This window comes from Varanus komodoensis, unplaced genomic scaffold (genome assembly GCF_004798865.1).
Source record: "Varanus komodoensis strain SLA01 unplaced genomic scaffold, ASM479886v1 scaffold16, whole genome shotgun sequence".
NCBI lineage: Eukaryota > Metazoa > Chordata > Lepidosauria > Squamata > Varanidae > Varanus > Varanus komodoensis.
The window spans coordinates 5,835,253-5,854,279 of NW_025335468.1; the positions used below are offsets into that span (position 1 = coordinate 5,835,253).

Genomic DNA, 19,027 nt, shown 5'->3' on the forward strand with positions numbered 1-19,027 from the left:
GGTTGCTGATTGATTGCTGGACTGCATGGGCCGTCTGTCTGATCCAGATTAGCTTTTCCTATGTTCTTATGTGCTTTATGAGTGTTTTAAACAGAGGGCTTAGTATTATACCCTGTAGGTGCTACTGATTTTGGGAAGCAATAAATGTTGCGATTGTATGAGTTCAAGAAACAAAGGGAAGATCATTGATTTGCCCTGCGTTTTGATGTCACCTTTTTGTTAGTGAATAACAAAAACCCAGACAAGGTACACAGATGTCAGTGGGTGCAAAATATTGCCGATATGCCCTACTGAGCAAGCTCTTCATTTTTGTCTTGTTTTTCCTGAACGCCTGTTACAGAGAGATGTATTGCTGCAGTCAACTTATGCTTCTTGAGCAGTGACTATGAAAGGCTAAATGGCAGCTGCACAGGTCACTGAATAAGGCACATGTCAAAAGTGAATGTGAAGGAAATGCCATACAGATCTTAAGACATCCCTTTTACTTTCTGACACCTTCTTGTGTGGTCCTGCCATGCTACTGTTTGTTTTCAAGTTCTGCAGTTGATTGAAATGTTTGTTACTGGCTTAATTTTGTTAAGTGAATGGAACTGGCTGAGGACAGTGAAGCCAGGCACATGTTATAGGCTAGGGCTTTATTTCATGTGCCCATGTGCATCCTTGTAATGCGCGCATGGCTTCAGAATGTTGATTCTTTCTGTTGTATATGCTCATCTACTTTGTCTATTTTACCATTTTGCTTAAAATCATGAGATTCCCCTCCTCCACACGCACACACACCCTTGAGCAGATGACTGCAAGCCTTCTTTGTGCTTTGCATTTCAGAAATTGACAGATGAATACTCGAAGGATAGCATTCATATTATTAATTTTAGGCTGTTCCTTCAAGGAATTTTTTTTTTAAACCTTTGAAATCACTTTGTTACTTGGAGTCCCAAAAGCAGTGCATCTCCAAGAAGCTATTTCGTTACCATTATCATCTTAGGAATCCTGCTTATAACTGCCACTTATTTGCTTGCAGTAAACTCATCTGTGCTTAAAGTCCTCCAGTTGCACTAGAAGTGGGTACATTCCTTGTTTAATCTTTTAGAAAAATATATTCCTCTTTGAGTTTTTCACTCTCATGGAATGAAAGCAAATTAGAGAGGTCCTCAATGGGCACATTAAAACTCAGCTTTCTGAAGTTTGGAGGGAGTATTTAGACTCAGACTTAATTCAGGCAAGTTAGGAAATCTCAGTCTGGGGCATTAGGACTGTTGATCTGAGAACAGGGAGTTCGGGTGGGATGTCAAAGTGCACAGTGCCCTTCTCCTAGAATTCCAGGAGATGATGTGACAAGGAGGGAATGCTTATGCGTAGCTTAGGTAAGTACATTAACTATGAACATACCTGGAGAAGGCAGACCTCACCACAGCCACAGAATTCTTAGTTATCTCACAGTTGAATTCCAGTCACAGATTACCTTTCCCAAAGAAGCCTGCTTCAAGCCAACTTTATTGTCTTTTAGGCATCAGGTTAGACATCCCTATTCTCTCAGGAATTTTAAGATCTCTTGCAAAGCAATTGTAAGTTACTGCTTGCAAAGCCTTACGAGTTTGGAACTAGATAAGTAAAGAGCCATCTCATTCACTCAGATAATCAGGAAAGGTGGGAAGATTTTTTTAAGTTTCCAGACTAGGGCACTCCCTGGTGCAATGGTTCTTCTGGTATCCTCTTTCATACAGTTCAAACTGAACACTTAACTGTTCTAGCGGGTCTTTAACATAGCTGGCCTGTGAACTGTTATCCCCTTCTGGCTGTTGAAAGTGGTGTTTGACAGTTCTAATATTGTTGCTTGTGTTAACATTTTCTAATTATTAGCTGCTCAGGGCAACCCAGAGACAAGGTCAGAAATCAAGCTAAACAAAGTTTAAATCAGCTTGTTCTAAATATAGATAGATTTGGAGTCATCAAACTATTTTATTGTATCAGTAATTGAAACTGGTAATGGTAGAATAAATTCAAGGCAGTCTTTCTCACTGAGACATGTTTCTTCCTTGACTCCAAAGTGTATACAAGATTGTCACTGCAAAGGTTTAAATTGCATCCATTTAAACTGTGACTATTTAAATTACATTATTCCTGCAGAATTCTCAATTTGTCCAGAGGAGCATTAGATTTTAAAAACTGTTCAAAACAGTACTGCAGACGTAGATGAAGCTGTTGACAATATTCTAATTTGCAAAGTACTTGGCATTCCATACTTACATGAAGCTTCATTGATACAAAACTGATAACTTGGGTCTGTGTAAGCCAGGATTTTATCAGCAGAAATATATCTTCTTCCATGAAAGCTTCTTTAATACTTCAATAATATTGCAAAGCACACTTCAGGAGATGCCACCTGCAATGTACATGCTTTCCACCCTTCTAGCTTGCAGTGCTTGTCAGGTCTAGATATGTAAAAATGACTTCTGATTTACTTTTAGTAAATTTACCAGATAAAAAAAAATTACAGATTTTCCCAGAATACATTTGATTTGTCTGCTGGTTAAAGAATCTTCTACAGCCTTTCTAATTTAATGTATATATTTATAATAAATTATTTATACTGCTTAAATTAAGCATTTAATCCTGCTTAAATGTTGTTGAGATCGTTGGTTGGTGACCACATCTGGGTATGATTGCATCTTTCCACTGTGGAATTGTTCCAGAACCTTCACAGAAGGTTACCATGGGTTGCTTTAAGCAATACGAAACAATTACTGGTTTCACATGATGCAACAATCTATTGTGAGTTGTTACCCATGATGCATTATTATACTGTGTGAACATCCCACACAGTGGGGTTCCCACAGAGTGGCCTGTTCATGGGCAAAAACCAACTTAACAACCAATGACTTGTTCTTGGGGTTGTTATACTCATGCTGGGTTGTTCTGTTATTTGGACCCAGGCAACTGACCTCTTTGTGGTATTAGGAAACAAGTACCAAGCGACTTGGCAAGAGTGGCAAACCCCCTTGTGAAGCTTGCCTGGGTACCTGCAGAGCCAGTTGCCCCACAAGTGTCACCTGGGGCAGCTGGCATTGTCTTACTGGCTTCTTCATTATGACTGCAAAGCCTGACTGTCGAGTGCTACTTCACAATCTCCAAGGATGCCACTTTATGAGAGGGAGTGCTGCCTTAAAGAGGCAGTGGTGAAGCCACTTCTGAAGGAACCTTCTCTGGACCTGAAAGACCAAAATAACTTCAGGCCACTGGCCAATGTTCCCTTCCTGGTGGTGGAGGCCAACCAGCTGAGGACCTCTTGGGTGAGACTGATTAGCTGTAGGGCTCACGACGAGTTCTGGCACAAAAATGGCTTTGCTTGCTGTGATGGGTCATCACAGTGGGTGGGTGGGGAAAATGTGGCAAGGCTGACCTGAGCCAACAGGCCAAGGCTGTGGCATGGGCAAAGCTAGAAGCCAGAGAAGGGCATGGTGGCAGGGATGAGCAGGAAACACGGAACAGCTGTTGGGGGGCATGGAGCCGAGTTTGAGAGGCATGGAGGAAGGAGGTTGGAAGGGAGCGAGCAAGGGATGAGTGGTGGTGGATGCCAGTGGAGTCAGATGCCTTCCTGAGAAGTCATGGACAAGGACACTTGCCAGACTGATTCAAGGCCGCAGGGAAGCGGGTAGAGGCTGGTGCCAGGGAGAAACTGCCTGCTTGGGGAAGAGGTAGATGGGGGACGCCTGGAGGAAGAAGCCTTGTCCTGACTGGCTAGGACCCAGGAGGCACGTCTGGGGAGCCCGTAGGAGCCTGGGGGCGGCAGGGGTGATGACGCTCACTGCCTTAACCAGCAGACAGAAAGAGGAATGCCTGCGAAGCATGGGGCATGGAGGGCAGCCCTCTGAAGCAAGAGGAGTTGTGTGTGGGCTTGCAGCTGTAACCCAAATGCTGAATAAAGTCACTAAACAAGCCCTGGGAGTGCGTGTGAGGATGGAGGCAATGGAGTGGGGGGTTGAGGTTCCCTTCCCTCTCCGACCCCATAACAGCTGTCTAGTGCCAGAAGAGAGACAGGGGGAGTGTGACCCTGTTGATGCTCCAGGCTCTCTTAGTGGCTCTCAGCATCATCAATCATGGTATCTTTCTGGGGCAGCTGTCCTGGTTGGGAGTACATTGGAGTGGCCTCACTCCTAATTAGGGCCCTTGGGCTCTCCAGTATGGGGTTGCTCAAGGGTTAGTCTTGTATCCCATGCTATTTAATATCACATGGATCCACTGAGTGGGTCATCCTGAGTTTTAGTGTGCACTGTCAGTATTGTGCACTGATAACACACAGCTCTGATACTGGTTGTGACAGTGGACTGGAAATAGACTATCAAACAAGAAAACAAGCCTGAAATGGTGGGTGGGGATAGCCTAGCTTCAGTAGTCTATGCTCTAGTAACCTCTAAACTAGATTATTTGCAGTGTACTTTCTGTGGAGCTGCTCTTGAAACTGCAGTTCAAGCTTGCACAACTTCAGAAATTGCGGCTTGTGCAAAATGCACCAGCCAGCCTAACAACTCGGAACAAACAGTCTGAACATGTGACACTTGTTCTGACCCATTCACACTGGCTGCCTATATGCTGCCAAGTCCAGTCCAAAGCGCTGGCTTTAACCTATAAAATTCTCTCTACATGTCTTGGGACCATAATTTCTGATGGAATGCCCGCTCCAACCACAGTGCGCCCATACACTGCCTCCACGTGATACTTGCAAGGTGAGGCTGATGGCAACAAGCAGGAGGACCTTCTTTGTGGTAGCCCTCAAATTATGGAATGGTCTCCCCCCCGGGACTTGCCTGGTGCCAACTCTGCTATCTTTTTGGGGCCACGTTAGGATCTCTCTCTTTGCCAAGGCATTTATCAGCTCCCAATAGCACATGGGGATAAGCTGTATTGCTGGTTGTTGGTTTTTTTTAGCAGTCCTAGCCATATGGACTGTTTTAGTTTTTTAATGTAATTTTATGCTGTTTTATTGCTTTATTATGTATTATATTTTATAGTGTTTATTAACTCTTGTTCACTGCCCAGAGAATTTTAACTTCTGAGCAATACAAAAATAAAGTAAGTTATAAAGAAAAACCAGCTGAGGTAGCCAAATGAACTCATAGGGCTAGAAGAGTTCAAACTATGACCACCAGGGTCAGCTTTGTAATTTAGAGCACAGTGTATGAGCGAGAGCAGTAAAGTTTCTGCAAAACAAATACCCAGATATTGTGTTCAAGCCCCAACCAGTGGATGGGAAATGCAGAAATTCAGTCAATTGCTTCATTAGTCAAAGGGAGGAATCTCTTCTTGATCTCGAATAAAATGTATTCTATGTATGAGCAACGTTTCTCTGTTCAAAGATGCATAGGATTGCTCTCTTAACTTACCGTAGTGTGTAATACCCAGACCTTACAGATCACCTCAAGAACATGGAAATGCGGTGGGAGTAGCATGACACGAATGAAATCTGAAGTCTTTGACTACCAGCTGTCTTCTCTGGCTGCTAGAGAAAATAAAAGAACAGAAAAGCATTTGGTGAAACTAAATGGGCCACTTCAGATATTAAATGAAGGGAGGGTATGTTCTACTCATATAGACCATTTCAAGGTGTATCATCTTATTTTGCTGTTTTGTGCTTGATTTAGTTCTCACACCCCAAGGTCACTTTTGCCTGCTAGCTCTGACATTATTAAAAACCACTCAGATATAAATAAAGCACAGTGAGCCAAGATTTCCTGGTTCATCTAACAATGTGCCCAACTTGCACCTCTCACCAACAGCTGTCTTTTTCCTGTTTAATTAAAATTCTGTCTCCCCACCCTATCCCTGTCCATGTAGATTTCATTTCATCTCCATACCACAGGGCTGCAGTTTCTAGGCTTGGAAAGGAAAAGTGTCATTTGTTGATGCTCAGTGAATCCTGGTGGCCTTGATGAACCGCAGCCAAGATCTGATGTACGCTGTTTTTGTTTTGTATCTTTTTTGTGCATCCTGAAACATGTAAGCTACTGTAAATATCAGTGGGATGGCTACTTAAATCTCCTGTAAGCTAAGTTTAGCATTCAAGGATATAAAAGAATGGTGTTTGGTTTGCTCTTACTATATGAAGAACAAATACCATCACTGTCATCAGCATGCTAACTTACTACTGCATTTTTTAAAAAGACTGTGTTCATCACTTGTTATGATCATGCTCTCTTGGTTTGAATCGGTGCAGCACCAATTACTTCAGAACAGGCTTGAAGGCCACAGAAAGACCAGTCAAATCTTGTACTCTGTCTACACTACAGAAAGAGTAGTGGCAAAATTCTAATTCTTCAAGCTTCCTTGGATATTGTATAATAAAGTACTAAGCCATCAAATTCCTCAATGTACTTTGTAAGAGTGAAATTTGGACCTGTAAGCCACCTCTCCTACTTTACTATTTGATTGAAGATCCTGGGTTCTGTTCAGTTCATTGGCTAAGTCCAGATGTAGTGTTTACTGAACTCTTAACCATGGTTAAGAAATTGGGAGTGCCAGTCAGGTTCTCATGCTCTTTTTCTACTTTGTCCACTTCACTTATGCTTTCATGCTGCTGCTTTTCTTTCCTTCTCAAACTTCTCCTCCTTTGTCTTGTTAGTTATAATTATGAATAGGATTAAGTCTGCACTGAGCTGAATATCAGCCATGGTTAACTTTAAAATATAACTTGAAACCTGCTCTGAATTGTGATACAAATGATTATACAAAGTTACAAGGGCCGTTTTCAGCTTGGTGCTGATGCTGGGGCTATGCATATGTAGTAGCAAAATGTGGTGGGTGCAAAATGGAGATTCAAATATGGGTTGAGCCCCTTAGGTTGTGGAAAATTTGGGCCAGTGGTGCAGAAAGAGGAGGCTGTGTTGTTGTGTAGATGGCTAAGGGAAGTGGGCAAGTGTGGGTCTGGAGAGGTCAGAGAAGCAGTACATGGCAGCAGATAGACTGCCTTTCAGTGTAAGATTTGAAATTACCAGCCTAATGCTTGTCTGTAGTTCTCTGATGACCTTTAACCCAGCACATTCTTCCCTTTTTAGCATTTCTTTTCCTTCCCTTTTAAAGAAGTATTTTCAGCCAGTATGATGATAGGTGTGAAATGCACAATGCATTCCAATATGGCTCCATTGTTTTGCTGCTCTGCAAATGGAAGAACAGCAGTGCAAGCAGAGTCACTTCCTCTGAAATAATTTCTGAAAGTCTAATGAGCAGAGAACGACTTTGCTTTCTCTCATCATGGTTCTGTTCTAAACACATAGTAACAAGTTGGCTATGAAGCATATGGAAATGTCAGAATATCATTACCTCAAATAGTTTCTTTGCAGTGAAATGATCTTTCTCTTCCACATCATTTGAGAAGCAGGAAGGTTTGCATTATGTTGACAGTGTACATTTTCTTGCTCTCTAACTTTTGGGAGAAGAAGAAATGGCTGTCACTGATGTGAAAGGTATGGATACAGAGAATAGGCGCTTGCTTCTGAACTACCACCAACCACTGTGGCCTTGGAAGTCTCACTGACTAGCTCAGCGCCTGCTTCCTAAGAGTGAAACCTGGGCAATGGTTACCTGGTCAAACATTGTCTTCATGTTTCCAAACTTGCCTTGATCAGTCAGTCAAAGCTGAAGTTCATGAGGGACAAGCAGGAACCTACTTACTACGTAGGATGTGCACATCCCTGATTAAAACAATGGGGAGATGAAAGTTTTGCAAATATAAAATTGGGGCAATGTGAATGCAGTGCAGAGAGTCCCTAGGTTATGAGTGAATTCCATTCCTGAGAAAATGGAACTTGATCTTTAAATCATAATTGTATGTAATCTGGATTATGTATAGTTGGCTCTTCACATTTGCAAGGGTTAGGGGTGCAGGACCCCGTGAAAGTGGAAAAGCCGTGAATATCTCCACCCACCCCCATCCCAATTCACCAGTATGGTCTCTTTGCAGCAAGGAAATGTTGGAAGGATTTCCCTCTCTGGATGTGCGGGGCAGGAAGACTTTGGAGGCCTCCCTCTCTCTCCTTTGACCCTGTCTCTCTATAGGGACAGTTTTCCACATTGTGTGTGTGCGTGTGTAGAAATTAATAGGTTTTATGCTAGTTTGTTTGTAAGTACGGGTTGTTCATAACTCAGATGTCCATAACTTGGGGACTGCTTGTATTACACACAGGTGTTTACATCTGTCTAAACTTTGAAAAGCAATCACTAAGATATTTCCTATGTTTTCAGTGTGCATTTTCATGGCATTGCAAAATTCTTGGTCATCAAAAAACCTTGGTTATTGATGCAACAGGGAGAGGAGGGTGGGAGATAATGCTTTCTATAACAGTGCCATAAATGCAGCATAGGCTGTGGATTAGGTTTAGATGCTTTGGCTGTGGATTAGGAGATCAGGGCTAAGTCTTAATTTATTATAGCTTCTCCAACTGGGTGTCCTCTGGATGTTTTGGATTTCAACTCCCATCATCTCCAACCAGCACAAGAAATAGTCAGGAAGGTTAGGAGCTGTGCACTAAAATATCTAGTTAATGCTGGGATGAGGAAAACCAACTTATTAGCGCTTACTAGCGCTAATCTTACTGAAGAATGAACGAGAGAAGCTTAGCTGAGTGATGTGGGAGAAAATGAAGAGCCTGTAATTCGAAAACAAACAGGAAAAAAATGCAGTTAATAATCCCTAGATAAATCTTTGTTCTGCTTGAATAATAATTGGGTGGGGGAGAGTTCTTTTAGAATCTCCCTATTGCTTTTGTCTTTCAGAATAATGCATTTGGAGTAATTTCCATTCTTTTCCCACATGCATGCATAGCAGAAAAATATTTAATTCTATGCCTGCTGGTGCCTGCTTTATGTCTAGAATGCAAATTATTTAAGTATTTGGTGGTAGCATTTCTAATTCCCATTCTTTGGCAAACTCAAATTCACAAGTATGCAGGCACAGAAAATGGCACTGAAAGAGATTTGGGGTGTTGAACTGGATCAGACTATGCAAACCAAGGATCATAAAATAACACTCCTCTTTGTAGGAATGCTTGAATAATCCTAGTGTGTTGTTTTTTTCTTTTCACATTTTAGCCTCCAAATTTATATAATTATAGTAGATGAGTTTGCCAGCTGCCTTTCCTTACAGGCTATGTCCAATTCATAGGGATTCTTAAGTATGGTTTGCCTGGCAAAGTAATAAACGGTGCAGGAGAGCTTCTTCAGAAAATTCTACAGAAAAAGTTTTGCTATTCAGTTTCATTGCAACTGTAAGATATCCCACCCCCAACACCCCCCAGCAAAACTTTATAGAATTAACATGCTTTGTAACTAAATTGATTGCAAAGTTAAATTTACAGATTATCTGAGTGAATGCAGAGCTTATCAGTATATGCAGGCATCATGAAGAGAAGTTCATGCAGAATGAAAATCTGCATCTCAGAGGACTGATATGCTCCACAGTCAAAATGAATCTTTGTTCCAACTTTTGAAATTTTCTAAGGTGCGGTACAGACCTTGTCTACCCCTGGCTTGTCCCATGCCACCAAGGCTGAGCTCCCAGTTTCCTTGGGCTCAGTACTTTCCCTTACAATAATAATTGAAATCCATCTGTGGAACTGGCCAGAAACACTGCTTTTTCCACTTTTTTTTGTCCTGTTAAGTCAGTGGATTGGCTCTTGGGTTGCTGACCTTACTCGCTTAAACTGCTGCAACTGGCATACGGGTAGACCAGCCCTTAACCTCAAATGGCTAAGTTAGTTTTCCTCCTGAACCCTCTGCAGTCCAGTCCTGTAAATAGTTATGTTTTGGATCTGCCATGGAACCTTATAATCTGGTTATACTTGGTCATTTCTGGATTTGATGAAGGGTTTCTACATGCCCTTTGCTCTCGATTCTTGGGCCTTTTCCACCACTGGTTCTGGGCTCTACACTGCAAGTCAGCCCATAAATTTGCTGCGTTAATCTGCTATGGGAGCCCATAAATTTGCTGCATTAATCTGCTATGGGATACAAAAAATGGGGTACTTTGTACTGTCACACATCAGGTATTTCGATATGGCTGCTTGCAGAACTACAGGTGTGTCCTGTTAACATGGTGCCTATGCCTGCGTGCTAACACTCTCATATCATCTCTGCCTTATTTTCCAGCTTCCATCTGCAACAACCTTTACACATAATCTGCTTTTATCTTTCTGCATTCCTCTTTGAACTTGTGCACGCACTATTTCTCTCTCAGTGAACTCTGTTTGGGTCTAGCAACCTGCTGAACAAACAAAGCCATCTTCTTAATGATCTTTCCTGGATACATCTCCTCCAATCTAGCACACCCACATTTTTTCAGAACTAACTGTTGATATCCCAGCAGAATTACTGAATCCCTGGAATTCATTAAAACAAATTAATCTCTCAGATTAACAACATGCCTCATTGCTTTTGTCCTGCCTTGACTAACAACTTTTGACAAGCAAATTATTGGGTCAGTAGCCCTTGCAAGATGGAGTGAATTTAGGAAATTGGCAACAGCTTCACAGCACAAACAGCTTATTGTCATGAGAAACATGGTAGATTTGCAGGGAAGCTGAACCCAATTATCCATACCCTCCTTGGGTAATGCCAAGCTGTTGGAGGCTAATTGCATAAAGTTTGGGCCAATTTATCAAGACATTTTACGTATTTCTAAACAAAGCTTTCCCCTCATGGATTTGCTCTTCTGATTTGCAGCTTCACATTCAGATTTTCATTGTGCCTCTTGTGCTAATTACACTGCTACAACTGAATTGGCTGGCATGGGACTAATGAATAAATACCTTGGTATCCTACATTATTAGGGAACGGTGTTATGAGGAGGTTTCCAAACAATTATCCTATGAGAGTTGTCATATGAAAACCAGTCAAAGCATAGCTCAGAAGCCATTGCTTTAGTTGCAACATATTGATCTGAATCCGTTGTGTGATTCTAGTTGGTCTAACTGAGACCTTAATTAGGCTATCCATATGTTTGGGACTCCAGGATTTGCATAGAATTCCCATGACGAGAGGCTGGGACTCGGCACAGTGGTCTGCAATGTAAAGCATCTGGGTTGGCCAAGCATGGTAGAAATCCCAAGAGCCTGTACTTTTTCCTTTACTTGATCAAAAGAAAAGTGCTTTTCTGTGCTGTGCTTTAGCATAACATTTTGGAAGTGGCAAGATATTGGGGTTGGAATGATGAGCCGAGTCCCCTTCTGCAGCCCACCCTGATCTGTGCCCTTTCTGAAATGAGCCCATCATACCTGATAGCAATCCCACCTCTCCAGACTAAACAAACATTTTGAAAGTGAGTTTCAATGCTTTCAGCTTGGGATTTGTCTATAACAACAAGTTTGTCATCTCTTGCCTTACAGAGTGTATCCTTTCCTTTCCTATTAATATTAGAAAAAAGTATATATATCTATGAAACTTACTTTTTCTATGTCATATAGAAATTATATATGTCATATATAATCTGAAGTTCTTGCTTGTGGTTTAGAAACTCCTCGGACTGTACCTTACATTCCTTTGCAATCACACTTTTCACTGGTCAATCCCTTTTCTTATTGTAAAAATTGTACTCAGGGTTTTGCTGCTGAGTTCTTGATTTACAGAAGGAAGTTTTTGGTACTGTGATTCAGCAAACTATATAGCTAACCTCTCAAAATAAATTCTGCATTTACCTCTGTTAGAATGTGTGTTTATAACTAAAGGTTCTATGAGTACATATTGCTGTAAAAGAGTCAACTGCATCTTTTCTAATCAACTCTGTCCTGGGGTTGTAAACACAATTAATATTTAACATAATTCTGTTTCTCTTTTGGAACAGTATGTTAAAACTTAAGTTAGAATTTTTACTGTTTGCATATGCTATCTATTTTCATTGTTACTATCTCTTCATTATTGTCAGTCATTATGGCTTAGATTCTAAGTTAGTGTTTTATGAATGGAAAAGAATGGAAGTTTTTTAATCTAGCAGAAGGTCCTACTGGTAAGAAGGAGGTGATGATTTTTTGCTGGGCCACCTTCCCGTGTAGCCTGTTCCACAGGGTCCACCAACCCAAAGGAGCAGATTTCTGGTGGGTGCAAGTGGTTGTAGGGGAACTAAGGAAAATTCCTTTCCACTGGAGACAGTGTCCCATGAGTAGAACTTCACTTAAGGGTATTGCTTTCAGCAGGAGCAAACTCAGGATCTGAGCTGCTTTATATACATAAAAGACTGAAATCCGAGTCATGGGATTTAAAAAAAAATGGTTTGGAGTAAGACTAGATTGAATTTGCAGGTTCATCTCTTTTAGTCTCCTCCTATAAGCATGTAAGACTAATGTCCAACTAATCATACACAGAAGGAGAAGTTCACATAAATATCTCAGCATTGCTATCAATTTTTCACACAAACAAAACTGGAGATAAATTTGGAATTTGCTGCTTTGGTAAAATGCTGCTGGAAATTTGGGGAAACTTAAGGGATGACATCCACTGTGCCTGAGTGATCTTCCTATCCCTCTCCTTTCCACACCCCCTGAATCCCCCAATCTCTTTCAAAGTGCCCCAAACCTCTGGAACAGATGTTGGGGTACACAGGGTGTTGTGAGGGAAGGGAAACCTATTCCATTTACAGTGTCTGTTCCAACAGATATATATGATTGGATTTCACCAAAAAGTGTCGATAAGTTGTATTTTCCAGCAAATTCTTGTTCATCCCTAAGGATCAAATGAAAGTCCACTAACTGTCCTATAGAAAATGGGGTGGGGTTGCAGTGAAGAACAATTTTAACAACAGAAGAGGCTTCTAACTAAGGGAAGCTTTCTTCCCATTGATTAATTTATGTGTGTTCTTTTTTGTTACTTTTTATTGTGAATTTCAATAAATCAAAACAAAAACAATATAAAACCATAGAAATGAAATTAAATGAAGGATTAAAGATTTTTTACATGAGATATGAATAACTGTGATAGCTTTATATGCAATGTTTGCCCCTGTAATCTTCAGCTGCCCCAGAGTCCCCACCTCCCTGCAGCTCCCTGAACTCACACCTTCGCTCAGAACCCCTGAACCCCAAATACTGCGGCCAGACACTGAATTCAACCCAAACATTGGGGAGAACTAATTTATTAAAAAGATTAACACATAGGGATGGAGGGTCTAAAAACACTGCAATGCACACACCACAAGGAAGGAGAGGGAAAGGGAAACTGGAGAGCAGCACAGTACAGAATTACAAACAATCCACTCTTGGACCCCTTGGACACAAAACAACAAAGCTAACTGCTCCTAACTCTAATGCAGAATACAATACCTAGCAGAGCCTTATCTCCAGTAAGTTAGCACAGCATCCTCCAGCAGAGCCTCCGACAGCAACAGGGAACCTCTCCCACAAAAGGAATCCTGAGCTGTCTGTGCTTCCACCACTTACCCTTCTGGGATCCATCAGATAACCCCTGGGGTGACATCTCCTGACATATTCCAGGTGAGAAGCATTTGCTCTATAGCCTGCCATTCTCCTGCTCTTCTAGGGAATGTGAAATTCCTTGTCCTTAGATGTAATTTACAGTACCTTGTGTTTTCACATTACCATCTGGCCCTCTGGCAGCCTTGGCACCTAATTCTCCTTGAATCACCACCTGGTCTAAGCAGCTCTGTGTCTAAACTACTTGTTAACTCCCTCCCTGCTGAGAGGAGCCCTGGAGGCCTTTCATTGCAGCCCCTACATATTTTATCTTAACTAAGATATGATTCTGTCTGTGGGCATTGTTCTATGTAGGCTTCAAGAAAGGCAGACCAAATATCCATACATATTATTCTCAGAGACCACCAGTTCAAAAACTGAAAGTACTGTTAAGTCCTCAGTCCATTGTGTTATCACTGGTGCCTGTTTGTCCTTGTAATATTAGCCTTTTAGCTGACAAAAAAGGTATGGAGAATCCATTTATGTTGACCTTGCATTCAATTTCAAGAAGCAGGTAGACAACAATATGCCCATCAGTAAATATTGAAAAGCTTTCTGTCAAAAGGTTTATCTGTATTATTATCTCTTCCCCAAAAGAGTCAGTCATTGGGCATTGCTAGAGCCCATTGGTAAGAGAAGCATTAGTTGTATAATACCTCTAGCATGGGGACTGCAGGTAGCGCAGTGGTTTAAGCCGCTGTGCTGCTGGGCTGGTTGATTGAAAGGTTGCCGGTTCAAATCTACACAACGGGGTGAGTTCCCGTTGCTCCATCCCAGCTCCTGCCAACCTTGCAGTTCGAAAGCATGCAAAAAATGCAAGTAGATGAAAAGGTACCACTTCGGTGGGCAGGTAACAGCGTTCTGTGCACTTCGGTGTTTAGTCATGCTGACCACATGACCGCGGAGACTGTCTGCGGACAAACGCTGGCTCCCTCAGCCAGGAAACGGAGATGAGCACCGCCCCCTAGAGTCAGGCATGACTGGACTTAATGTCAAGGGGAAACCTTTACCTTTTTTACTTCTAGCATTTAGCCACAGTTAAACCAACATAAGTTCTTGCTGAATTAGATGTAACTTAAGAGCCATCAATCCTTCTGAGATAGATACCAACATAGCAATCCAATACTTGGGCAAGATAGGATAATCCACTATTCTAGTCTTGCTTAGGATCCCATGTATCATATTTATTGAATGATTATAGTTATTTATAAACCTGGATCATGGATCAGTATATTTGTTCACCCTTAATAAGTAGTTCCAATAAGGAAGGTGACTTTGAGGGAGCAAAAGTGGCAGAGCCAAACATAGATTTTCACGAATGTTCAGTTGTGTGTATTATATTCAGCTATAGCTGGAATACAGAAAAGTGAATGGCAAAAATTGTCATTAGCATCCACTAACTGACTCAAAATCAGCTTATCTGTTCAAGTCCACCAGACAATTGTTTTCTTACCATTTTTTAAATATGGGTTTTCCTACAGAGTTAATTTCACATGCAAAAATGGATCAAACTATAACTGATACGATATTATGTTCCCTGCCTTTCTTACCACAGTAATTGTCATTGCCCCTAACTCTAGCTCTTGGGGCTGAATATAGGATTTTAACCTATTTCAGACATCTTACAAGAAAAATGTTCAACAGATTTTGTCAAAAGCATTTTATTGATGCAAAGAAATTGTGTATCCTCCTTTAAACAGAATTGCATCAATGGTGGTTCTCAATAAGTCAAAGGAGAACAATGAAAACAATTCAACAACAAACATTTCAACAATACAACTGAAAAAAAAATCAAGCAAAAATGTCAAGTTCAGTATATGAAACTGTAACAAATTACTACATGGGAAGAAATGTAACATTTCAAGCAAATTAATAATTTTGGGAGTATAAAACATTTCAAACATTGTAATGGTTCATCCATGTAACATATCAGGATTATCATTAAATCTTACTAAGATGAATAATTCTAGCAGGAATAATGATATAAAATGTAAATCAGTTAAAACCTGCAGCCAATTAATAGAGGCAATTAATAAAAAACCAGACACTATAACAGTAGGTATCTCCCAATGGTCTGTTATTTAAAGTGGATCAATCAAGGAGCTAATTCAATCAAGGTGGTAATTGGGACCTTTATTCATCCTTCCAGTTCTTTCTCACCAGAAAAGTACTTCCATCTTCATGCTCTAAGACAAGAGACCTTCTATGTCAAAGACTCTAACATTCACAAACACAATCCTGGAACAGCAACCTTCTTCCCTAGTCCAAGGTAACCTTCTTCCTTGGTCCTCTGCCCCTCTCTCCTCCTCCTCCTCCAGGGGCCTAGGTCCCTATGTTCTATTTTCTCAAATGATGGTCTTCAGCCAGAGTCTCATTCACTTGGTCATTACATTTCTTTGCCACACAGCATGGTAAAACAATATAAAACCTTCTGCATACAAAAAATTGCAACACTCTGAAACAATTAAACACAATTATGAATAAAAAGTACCAGGTTCTGTTTAACTAGCAAATATTAAAAATATCTTATGCTGTCAAATGCATTGGGCACTAGAGCTTTTGTTAAAGGAAAGGTATCAGGAACTTGGGGTTTTAGAGTTCTAAGGAATATGGCAGCATATTTTCCTCAGGCATACTCTTTGCTTTTAAAATTGGAACGCCATCTTTTATGTACAGTTATGTGTTTAGAAATACAGAATTGTAACTGTCATATTAGCTTGGCCCTAATACCACGAATAATAGGCTGAGCCTCCAAACTGTTTTTGGCTTTGATGATTTGTTACTGGATGTGTGAGACTTATAGCTGGTACAGAATGCAGCAGTTACTGGACGTATCAAGTCAGTCCAAAACAGACATTCCTTTAAATGTGGGTCTGGGAGATGCATCTTTTTATTGTTAATTTTGAATAAGTGCAGTGCCCCTAACCTAGATCTTAAAGGCCTTGCTACCTTCTTGCTAGGATTCTAGTCCCCTAGGATTTTAGAGGCCCTGAAAAATAAAAACACAGTATCTAGACATGCATTTAAGATAATGTCCTTTTTAGCTCCAGGTTGAGTCATTAGCAGCTGCCCAAGGTAGCTGCTGCCAGTATCAGTTGTGAGAAAAGGAATTCTTTTCCTATTTAGCAATAGCTCCTGCCTCTTCTGGGCAGCTAAGCTCACAGTTTGAGAACTTTCTCATCAGTAAAGTATCTATGCAGATGAGCTCATTACCAGTTAAATTGTAGGTAATGGTCAGAAGGAAACAGTTTTCTGAAAGCAGTGTAACCTGAGCAAAAGATTCTAAGAGAGAATGTGAACCATTCAATTTCCAAATCTGTGCTTAGGTCTAAACTCCTTGACATTTCCTCTTTAATATAATAATTATAATACGTTGAATGAATAATAGAGCTTGATAGCATCACCAGTTTAATCATCTCCTTTTCTGCACAGGATGCTGTTATAGTACAATAATGACTTTGCACTGGGTTGCTCTGTGCACCATTGATTGAATGTTGCAGATGACAATTTAGCATTTATATTGATTTTTTCCAACAAACATGATTTAATGCTGCACAGCAGAGAGTCATTTCAAATAGGAACTATGAAAGAACCTAGAATTTAAAAGTGATACTAACTGGCAGTGATTTCATAGAACTTCTTGATAAGAAATTGGCTTTTGGGGATGAAAGATAACTATATTAGAATAGTAATCGGTTTATTTTCAGTACAGCATGTGGCAAATTCTTAAAGCAGGTCTGCCTTTGTAGTCCAAAATATGAGACCAGACCTATTCTTATCAAATAAATTATTACATCATGTAACTGGGGTTCCTCAAACATATCTATAAATTTACAGGGTGAGGGGCAGGGGAAGGATTATAGTGTGATAGGCATTATAACCAGAGCAGAGATTAATAACACATGGCCTGGCTGTGCGGTGGTGAAAACTATATTTGGTATTTGTGAATTCTGATATAAACTGGACAGACTGCTTCTCTCATCTCAACGTCTGGAATTGGCCCACGTTCCTGCTCTTCCTCCTCTGAATGCCAGCCAGCAGTCTTTGAGAGTGCGTGGCAAGAACAACTAAGTCTTTCTCCCTCCTAGCGATGGCTCAGGCTGAGTGCAAGGTACCACATGGTGTGATTTCTAGACACAGCTAAGTCTCTGCACCTTTTTATTGTCCAAGATGAGTATTGCATATTCAGCTTCTCCTAGTTGAGTTCTACACCTAAAAAAACAGCCCATCTACATCAGTGGGACACATTTTCAAATAATGTCTTAAGCATTCTCCCTTAAGTAAATTCTTGAGAAATGTTTCAGACTGCCAGGAAGGTATTCCCTTGGTTGCACAAAGAAGTAGCTAAACTTGGAAATGTGTAGCGGGATGTGACCTCCTTGGTGCTTACCCAGCAGCTGCTGTAATATATAATTAATTAGAAATAATTAAATAAGTTAGTGTTGCTGATGCATCTGGGGCAAAGGTTTCCCTCCCCCCCCCTTTTCCGCTGCCTTTTGGAAGATGTGAAATATAACTGAAGTTGAACAAAACCAAGATTGGCCTTTTCATTAGAGCTAAGTGAGTAAGTGAGCTGCCTTCCAGCTCACACAAAGGCGTTTAACACCACAATATGAAGCTCACTTACTCAGAAGCAAATCCCAGAATCGGCAGTCAGTTGGGGGTTTGGATTGCAGATGAAGTGTCTGGTTATCTTACGGTGGTGCTTTCCAAAATTTATTTATTTATTTAAAACATTTCTATGCCACCCCCATCGCAACAAAGCCTCGGGGCGGCTCACAACAAAATGTTACTAATGTTTGTTAAAAGCATGAGTGTTTCTCCCTGAAAAACTGACAAATGTCAATACCTTTAAAAATAAATGGGGTGGTGCTGGAATCTTTACCAGTTCTCATGCACAACTGCTGTGAAAGTTGTAGACTGTTTAAAACTAGCCTCTGCATTCTGCCTTGCCATGTAAGGGACTTTTAAAATTCTCCTTTGAGGTGACCTTTTAAAATCCAGTCACAGATGAACTGTCACAGCATGTTGACAACCCTAAGAACATAAAAGTTCTGATGGTTCAGATGGAGGCTACGTCTAATTCAAAAGCAACAAAGAGAGCACTAACGTTACTCTGCTATGAGCCCCAGTGACTTCCATTCAGTGGCATACTGCCTCTGGATCAAGCGATTCCACTTAAAAGAAATGTCCAGGGATCACTTAAGATCTTTTCCAGTGACCATTACTGCCTGAAACAACTGCCTCATCCAGCCTAATTGCAAGACAAGCTCTAAGCCAGCTCTAAACCCAATTCCCACATAAAGCCATGTAAAGTTTTGACAATTCCCACTTCTTCTGGTGGTGAATTCTGCAAGTTAATTATGTGTTGCATGAAGTGGTACTTCTTGAACATCAGTGGGAATGTGTTCACATGCTTAGGAGTTCCACCTGAGACCCTAGGGAATTTATGTCCCAAACTATGGAGAAGTGGTTATCTTCAATAAAAGGTGTGACGGAACCACTAAATCAGCTTCTAAGTCCATGTTGATTGAGGAGTGGGGAGGGAATCACAACAGATTTCAGAAGTAATCTGCTAA

The 19,027-nt window shown here is 40.8% G+C and overlaps 1 protein-coding gene across 2 annotated transcripts in view; it reads left to right on the forward strand.

Annotated features, from left to right (window-relative positions):
- The window catches only part of TSPAN4 (tetraspanin 4), a 325,749-nt gene that overhangs the window by 114,559 nt on the left and 192,163 nt on the right, over window positions 1-19,027 (forward strand). The gene's annotated exons all lie outside the window — the stretch shown is intronic.